Genomic DNA, 9,865 nt, shown 5'->3' with positions numbered 1-9,865 from the left:
TGTCAATTAAACAAAACTTGCAGCAATTTTGACCTCCCATGCCAAAACTACTGTAAACCAACTTATAGTCGCTGATACTTTATTTCGCGTTTTACCCTTTCTTGACCATTTCGCGACTATTTAATTTTCGCGATTTTCTGATTTACTGGATGAAGTGTTATAATGAAAGATCAAAGCTTTACATATTCGCGATGATTTATATTCGTGCTATTTTTCTAATCGCGAATGTCGCGAAAATAAGTTGGTTTACAGTATTTGAATTCAGTTTTTTAGCCCTTATTGATTTTATTATGTCGCTATGTTAAAAATTCATAAATCGATAGAGAAAAAACAAATCCCGGTTACAAACTAAAACTGAGGGAAACGTATCAATTATAAGAGAACTACGACACAACAGAGACACAACACCGAAATGTAACACACAGAGAAACGATATAAGGTAACAATGGCCATTTTCCTGACTTGGTACAGGGCATTTTATGAAAAAATGCCAAACATAAAAATGAGGTCAATGACAATGTCATAAGACCGACGAAAACTAGGATAGTCTTATTCTTTTTATGTTAATGACCTGTTTATCATTGATAATGTGAAATAAAACTCACTAATATATCTAAATATACACTTAAAAATCACTGTACTAATATCATACAAATATAACTAGTAATACGAAACAAGACACAAATCACTCTCCAAATCATGTATTACATTTATGATATGTGTTGTCATTACATTTTCACGCGAAAAAGGAAAGTTATTTGTTTAACAGTTTGAATGAACTATTCAGAACAATTATTTTTGTTTTTTCGTCTCGAAATAAAACAAATATTCGAACACTGAAAATCAGGACAACATACAATATCCCAACCCCCCGAAAAGTACGTGGCTGATATTCTTTAGAAATTTGATTATTTTTCATTTGACAAAGCAAAAGATATAAATGTGAAAAGAAGAACTTGCACTTAGAAAGCACACACTCGTTTAAAACGTATAATACGATAAGCGGACATCCATATTAAAAGTACAATTTCATATTTATCTCACATGATGTCCCTTTTTGTAGCGAAACACTAAGAAAACTTCACATTACTTGTGTGCATTGTGACTGATACCGAAATTATTTAGCATTTCAGTATAATAACGGGGTAACAGACTAATCCCACATGACACGGGTTATGTTCTTCTCATATATGTTATAATTGTATGATACTAAACCCCTCACAGGAAGGATTGTGTCTGATATTCATATGATGAAGACATAATCTTTCAATCAGTTAAATTGAAGTCTGGAGCTGGCATGTCAGTTTACTGCTAGTAGTCTGATGTTATTTATGTAGTATTGTCATTTTGTTTATTTTCTTTGATTACATCTTCTGACATCAGACTCGGACTTCTCTTGAACTGAATTGTAATGTGCGTATTGTTATGCGTTTACTTTTCTGCATTGGCTCGAGGTATAGGGGGAGGGTTGATATCTCATAAACATGTTTAACCCCGCTGCACTTTCGCGCCTGTCACAAGTCAGGAGCCTCTGGCCTTTGTTTGTCTTGTATTATTTTTAATTTTAGTTTCTTGTGTACAATTTGGAGTTTAGTATGGCGTTCATTATCACTGAACAAGTATACATATTTGTTAAGGGGCCATCCGAAGGACGCCTCCAGGTGCGGGAATTTCTCGCTGCATTGAAGACCTGTTGGTGACCTTCTTCTGTTGTCTTCTCTATGGTCGGGTTTTTGTCTCTTTGACACATTCCCCATTTCCATTCTCAATTTTGATATTGTTTTCTGTTAAAAATCAACCAATGACAACAAACGGTTTTAGTAAAGGAAAATAATGACCTTGCATATTCATTTTCTATGCGACGAGGCACATATCATTGAAACGTGGTATCCGTGTCCGTGTTGATATCATGTTTATTAAGAGAATACTTTACACTCAGACACTGACTATTTTTCAATGTGTCTCCTGCGATATTCCCATTTTTGCTAATATGTATTTCTTATGGCACATATGTATCAAAATAAACACTAATAACAAAATTTATAATAACGTTACAATTTTAACCTCAAACTAATTTCCTTTAGGTGATAGAACAGTTAATAGCAGATTGGTACAAAGATGACCTAATACCACGTATATGTACTGGAGTTTTAATAGCGAACCTACTAATCGCAATAATAAATAATTTACAGGCGATACTTGTGTTTTGTTACTTATGTTTTGTTTTACATTATTATACTGGTTAAATTGGAATGTGTTAGGGATGTTTACCCCTCCATTTATTTTTATTTTTTGCCAGATTTTCGGAATCCTCTGTTTTTATCCGTGCATTGTCATTAAACAAATTTGACCACTAACCCCTACTTTTCTTTTCATAATTATATTACATAAATTTTAAAAAGCCATATTTCAAAATTTTATAAAATTCTTGTTATATTTTTCATAGTGTTGGAAACAAATATGGTGCCAATGTTAAATATATGAAAAATCTAGAGAGAATTATTTCCCGCCAAATTTTCAATGACTTTTATCTCGAAAACAAGCACACGGACCCTCCATTTTTTTCTGCATTTTTAGTTTCTTTAATTTATCTACTTTCAATTTATAACAGTCTTTTAAAAAGCTTGTAATTTTTAAACATAGTAGCGAACATCCTTAAGGATGTACTTAGGTGAGGTTTTGGAATTCGTGTCAAATTTTCGGACTCCTTGGTGTTTTTCCATATAAAATAAGGTAAAACGTTTTGCCCCATAACACCCATTTATTTTTTCATATGAGACTAAATAGCTCATGAAAGGTCATTTACCAAAATTTTAGAAGATTCTTAATTTTCTTTCTTTTTTTTTGGGACCCAAATAATACCAATGCAAACATGAGGTAAAAGTCCGAGTCAGCTTTTTCCCGCCATATTTTAAATCTCAAATATCTCACAAAGGAGGTCCATGACCTATCAATATTTTTAGCTTATTTTTATCCTTTAAGAATGCTCTACCAGCTTATAGCATCAATTTTAAATTCTTGATTTATTAATTTTCACCTAACCTCACCTAAGTACATCCTTAAGTTTCTATCATGGATAAAAGAAAATGGATTTGTTTTTTATATTTTATGTTTGATAAACTTTTTATGTGGTTACCGAAGAAACAATTGAATGATCGATCAAAGCTATACGTAATTCTATTTTACAATTTAATGAAAACCTGTATTTGTTAAAACTAAAACCAATGATTCCAGGCCTACAGAAATTTATTCCTTACACTCAAATCATAGCATTAAGAAATGTGTTTGAAATTGAAAGAGCAGTTTCAAAATATACATAAAGATATTGAAAAAGGTTTAAATTGTACATTTATTTGGAAACGTTTCAACTGAACTTAACTTTTAGAACAAATTGGCGATACATTAAAGAGCCAGAGGATGTCGAAGTTCATTTTGATTTGTTAGTTATAAAAATAAAAAAATAAAGTTTAAAAATGAAAAAATTGATTTACTACGATTTTTATATTTTACGTATCCAATCGCGGATCATTGATTAATATTAATTTTATTATTAAATAATATTACAATTTGATTGTTTGAAATTGCAAAATACTAGTTGTATCATCATTATTTGTTATTATTGTTTGGCAAAATAAAAGTTTACAGTTCTGATTACAAATCATATGCAGCAACATCTGACCGAAAACAGTGTAAAAAATGTTTCGTCTCAATGGTAAAAGAACTAAAATAACCTTTAAATAATAACATAACAATTGTTTATTGTTGTGATATTTAATATGATTATATATATTCTATGGTATTATCTCATCCTCTTCATGTGAATTTTAATTTTAATTTTATCTTCATTATATGTTTATGTGTTCAGAATCAGAATGTATTATTAGTTACATAGTGTGCTAGTGACCTAATACGGTATATATGGGGTCAGTAAATTCCATATGGGGTGAGAGCGAAGCTCAAATCCCCATATGGAATTTACTGACCCCATATATACCGTATTACGTCACTAGCACACTATGTAACGAATTTATCTTACCGACTATCTTAACGTGTGAAAGTAAGACTAGTGATTCTCAAAATGAGCAAGTCTTCAATACTGTTAGCACTAAGAAAATACTTTCATTGATCCTACAAAAACAGATGCCAACAATAACGACTTGTAAGGTTAAAATGTGTTTTATGAATTTGTTTCAATCTTAATCATCAATTTCTTCGTCTGTTCGAACTTTTAAGATTTTTTCTCAGTACCGTTTTGTTTTTTATAAAGGGACATAACACCATTACTAACCGTGTATGAAATAAGCCCCGCCCCCTTCTTACCTAATAAGGAATATAAAGGGACGTAACTCCACTACTAACCGTGTATGAGATAAGCCCCGCCTCCCTACTAACCTAATATCAAATATACACGGTTTGCACGCGGACGCTTTAAACCAATCATATTCCTGGAAATGTATAGAAGGTAAGATAATGTGTATTGTTGTCATTATGTCCCGTCAGGGGACCTTAATTGGAAAAAAAGAACTTTGATTTTCATACGATACGTTGACGAACTACCTTCAACGAAAATGTTTGATTTCCATTTCTTCATTTGTTATTTGTATGAATTTTAATAAAATAAATGTACATATAACTATTTTTTATTGTTAAATGATATATTGTTTACAAACAAGTTAACATACCTTTCTCAAAACAACATTTTTTTTTCTCAAAATCTGTATTTTGTTTGTCTGTTTCCTTTATAATAAATGATGTCTGCTACAAAAATGACTTTCGGCAGCCGCTGATACTGATAAAAAAATCTCACAACTTAACTGTAAATAACTGCGTCACGGAGGTTATTTAAACGGAGGTTAGTTTTCTTTACATTATACATGGAAATATGTAACAATATTGTTGAGTTGCTTTCTCAAAACTGATTATTGAGAAGCTTTATGGGTGCTTTCAATGAAATAATCATCATTTTGATTTGTTCTTGGTTAATGCGTTCCAAAATACGCGTTACGTAGGTTGGATTCTTATATGCGACAATCGAAAAAAAGAGAAAGAGAAGTTTTTTTTTTATTTTTCGTTTCATTGCAATAAAAGTTAAAGGCAGGATTTTAAAATTTGATGTATCAACTTTGCTTAAAGTCACTTTGGGCATGATTTCCAATCATATAAATATGTTTTGACTGTACCTAAAGATACGTTACGGTAGGTTATACGTTTATCGGCGACATTGGTTTAATGGGTAAATCAAAGTGTATATTATAACTTTTGATTCTAAAATATTTTTGTGGATAAAAATCAATATATAGTGTCAAATAAAAAAGCAAATATAATCATAATTTAGATGAAATAAAGTATTTTAATTCACACCGATATTTGGAGTTTTTCTTGGCGACATTCGGAATTCGTGTGATTTCCGTATATTGAATAGAAAATCACACAAATATATTTACGATATACATCACAAAAGAATATAATTTTATTTTAGTATACATATTAATCACTTAGAACACGAAAAAGATTATCTGTGACATATGTTAAGCTTGCATTTTGTGGTTATTTGGCGGCGACACTGAAATTTTGTAATTGTACCCATTTTTTGGGAATGACTGCAAAGCCCTTTATTTTGACCTATTTGGGATGTAAAAATCAACGTGTTAGAATAAAATTTTGACAAAAACAGTTCTGTTAAACTTTCTCACATATCTTTAAGGCAACTTAAAACATACATATATTGTCTTGTTACTATGAACTTTATAATTGGGGCAAAATATGGCCCTAATACCGAACTTACTCCTTTGTTCTTTTTATAAAATTTGGTCAAAGGACATATAATGTTTGGTTCAAATCGATATATGCTTTTTATCTCCCTATTACTTACATTGAAGAAAGAGGTGATACTACTTTGACAAATCCTTATACATGAGAGTTGTCTGTCAAATCTTTATTTCATAAAGAATGAATTGCATAACAATGAACTGAGCTCAAAGCAAAGTACTTTATAATACACTTAGACAAAGAGATAAATCCAGTGATATACCTTGTACTGCAGGTTCTTCATGAACATCCATTGACCAAAACCATATCTCAATAAAATGCCATACTACATGGTTGGATCAGAAGTCCTGAAAAGACATGTTTTTTTTATGGTATTTTAAGTATGCACAGGTTAAAACTTTCTTGTGGTATAATCTTTCAGTATCTATCAACTATCAATTTGCTTCATGCACAAATTGATATAGGTTGAGCGCTCCTCTGTTGGAAATAAGAACACACCTCCTGGCTCCACCTAATTTAAGTCAACTGATGAAGAAACATTCAAGACTATAAAATGTTATCCAAGACTTTTCAGTGTCTATTTACCATGTTTACCATTGCCACTGAAACAGTGATATATTTGTACACATATATACATGTAAGACTAAAATTTTAAAGTACTACAACTACATATATAAGACCAAAACTGATATTCGGTCTTTACTACATCTTCATTCCCCAAGTCATTTTCAAATTTTCCAAATTTAGCTATATCTAAGCTAAATACTCCTCACACACATGTATAGATTATCAGTTTTTCTACACATGAGTATCGTAAGATATTTGCCAGTGAGCCGCAATGAATATTTTTAGCGAGTGAGCCCAGCTAATGAGCTAAAATGAATCAAATTGTGTACTCAGTCAGAGTTGTTGATATTTTTAGGTATCTTTACAAAGAAAACCTGCAAATCTCAGTGGCAATTCAGCACTTTTCATAAAGGGGTGGCCTCTGACTTTCCAAAGGGCTGCCCACTCCTGTCAAGCTTTGATGATTTCCTATATAATCAACTAAATTTTTCCCACCAATAGGAGGATCTAGGGGGCAGACCCCTCCCCCCCTTTTCGTTGGAAAAATTTTGTTGATTATATAGGGAATCACTGAAGCATGACTGGAGCAGGCCCCACGTTATGAAAAGTTCTGGATCCGCCACTGCCACCCCCTGGGTCTGTCTATGCATCTGTTTATGGTTCTGCGTAATAGTACCAATACTGGTTTTTTTTCACCTTCTATCACTAGCTTTTTTTAGACTAGAGGTTTCATTTTTGGGTTGCTTTTACATTATTGAGGCCATCTATTTTCATTGCGGGGTTTCACATATTTCAAATGGAATTATAGAAAAAATAGAATGTTGTTAGCAGAATCAAAACAGAAAATGATGAACACTTGATTATTTTTAGCAATACATAAATTGGATTGAGGGTCTGTGTATTCACATTATTTGTAAAACTCTCCTTAATTATTCCTGTGAAGCGTGTGCTTTACATCGAGGCTTGCTATGCTTTACATCGACGCCACAGTGCTTCAACCAATCAGGGAATGTTTATTTGGGGCATTCGACCTATTCTTACTCAGATTTTTGCACATTTTAATCCAAATTATAGAAAAATGGAATATTGTTAGTACATATAAAATAGAAAATGATGAATACTTTTAGTTAAAGATGAATTGGATGGGGGTTCTGTGTATTCACATTATTTGTACAACTCTCCTTACTGATGCCATATTTTGGAATTTTAGGTCAAAGATGAATTGGATGGGGGTTCTGTGTATTCACATTATTTGTACAACTCTCCTTACTGATGCCATATTTTGGAATTTCCGTGACCTAAATGGTTCGCGAAAATTAATATTTTATATATAGTATAGTAATTAAACTTCAAAAAGGAAATCAGTTCGATTGAAGTATTATACGGCGGCTTCACTGTTGTGCCTTTAAAATACACCTACATGTATACTGCACGTACAAACTATGCTAGAGGAAAACGATGATTTTTCAGTGTTATTTTCAACCCTTTTCAGATGCATAAAGCATTATATTTAGGACTATTTGGAAATGCCCTTATATAATTAAATTGTATGAAGATCAAGAATAACTGTATTTACCAATTTCATTCACAAATTATTTCCAGAACGGGTTTTTTGTGACGCCTCCGGGTGTGGGAGCTTCTCGCTGCATTGAAGACCCATTGGTGGCCTAGCCTTCAGCTGTTGTCGACGTCTCCTCTAGTCGGGTTGTAATGGGTCTTTCCTGCATAAGCAATTTCACACAGCAAAATATAATGAACATGTTTACTTTTATATAAAGTTTCTTTAATAAGGAAGTTTATTAGTAAATTGAGTTGTTTTCGCATCACTTAAGTAATTACATGTAACGAACTAACATAGGTCCAAGTTATGTGCAGTGGCTGATCCAGGGGAGGGTTTTCAGTTGGAACCGCCCCTTTTTTGGGGTGATGATCAATGCATTTGAATGGGCACATGGTTGGACCCCCCCCTTTTCACAAAATGGCTGGATCCGCCCCTGATGTGTTTTAGTTTAGATTAGAGTAACTGAGACAGATCCAACCATTTTTTAAAAGGGGAACCTCACCCAGGATAAGCAGAGGCGGATTTAGTAATTTTTCAAAAAGGGGGACCTAATGTAAATTGAGTTTTTTCGAATCACTTGAGCACTTAATAACATAGGTCCGAGTAGTGTGCAGTGGCGGATCCAGCAGGAGGGTTCCCGGTTGGAATCGCCCCTTTTGAGGGGTGATCAATGCATTTGAATGGGGACATGGTTGGACCCCCCTTTTAAAATGGCTAGATCTGCCACTGATGTGTTTCGGTTCTGACTTGACTAGCTGAGACAGATCCAGCCATTTTTAAAAGTAAATCCTTACCCAGGATAAAGGGTCAGTTCCAACTGATATCCCTATCCAAATGAATTGATCGTCAACAAAAAAGGGAGGTTCAACCTCCGGAATCCCCCCTCCCCTATATCCGCCACTGACCAGAGACTTAATGTGTACAAACCTAACGTAAAATTATGTACTATTGAATAATAAATAATATCACATTACCTCCAAAAATCAATAACTGTTACATTTCAATAATCCAATAACGATGTTTATGTAAGAATTAAGTTCCCGCGCAAATGTCATGTGTTACCGAAACGGGAAACACACAAAAGAATTGTAGGTGCATGTTGTCATTCGCATTCCGATTAATTTACACAGTTCAATAAAATTTACATGTTAACATTATCTATATTGGTTTTGAATTTAGTTACTAGATCAGAAAAATGATTTGTTTCTCGCAGACAACACAAAATAATATACATATTAACTCGACACTTAATCTAAACATCCCTACAACAAAATGGGACGACCAAACAGATTTCCTAATTTTGATAAAGGTGAATTATGTAAAATAAGAAGTGTGCACTCTGGAATAAGATCATAAATAAAGCCCTATGTAAAGTGTAAACCAAAAAAAAAATAATGTATGAAATCATTGTTTATTACATCTGCTTGCATAATAATATTGAAGTTGAAACGAACAACGATCATGTGTATCCTGTCAACCCCTGAAAAACATAATATTGTCTTCTTGACTACTTCCGCAAACCGTGGTCTGGTAAAATGATATATTGTTATAGTGTATGTTAACAAGACAAATTGAAAAAGAGATAAGGTAAAATGCATTAATCATATTTTCATTGGCACGAAATTTCACCTAAGTATATGCACAAAATGGTCCATCTCTATTGTTCATTATCTTTACTGTTTTGATACTATTGCAGTTTGAAAATTTCGTAATTCACATGGCTACAGAAGGGGTCATAAACCTTAACAGTTGATATTCAGAAAAAAGTCATTTGCATGTGAAACATATGTCAACGCAATTTAACTGTTACACAATGGAGAGATAAAAGAACACTTTGTTTTCTTGTATTTTCTAAAAAGGTTCAACATTGCACTTTCTGGAGGGGGTGGGATTATTTTTAACTTATAATATAATAAGTTTAATTATTATGCACCTTTTTGTTGTTGCAATACCAAACAACAAACATGT

At 32.7% G+C, this 9,865-nt stretch overlaps 1 protein-coding gene across 2 annotated transcripts in view; it reads right to left on the bottom strand.

Moving 5' to 3' along the window:
* Positions 1 to 9,865, bottom strand: part of LOC143042846 (uncharacterized) — a 254,720-nt gene that overhangs the window by 189,039 nt on the left and 55,816 nt on the right. The gene's annotated exons all lie outside the window — the stretch shown is intronic.

This window comes from Mytilus galloprovincialis, chromosome 8, assembly GCF_965363235.1.
Source record: "Mytilus galloprovincialis chromosome 8, xbMytGall1.hap1.1, whole genome shotgun sequence".
Taxonomy (NCBI): Eukaryota; Metazoa; Mollusca; class Bivalvia; order Mytilida; family Mytilidae; genus Mytilus; species Mytilus galloprovincialis.
Note: the sequence above shows the minus strand (reverse complement) of the source record. Positions and strands in the feature narration are given on the sequence as shown.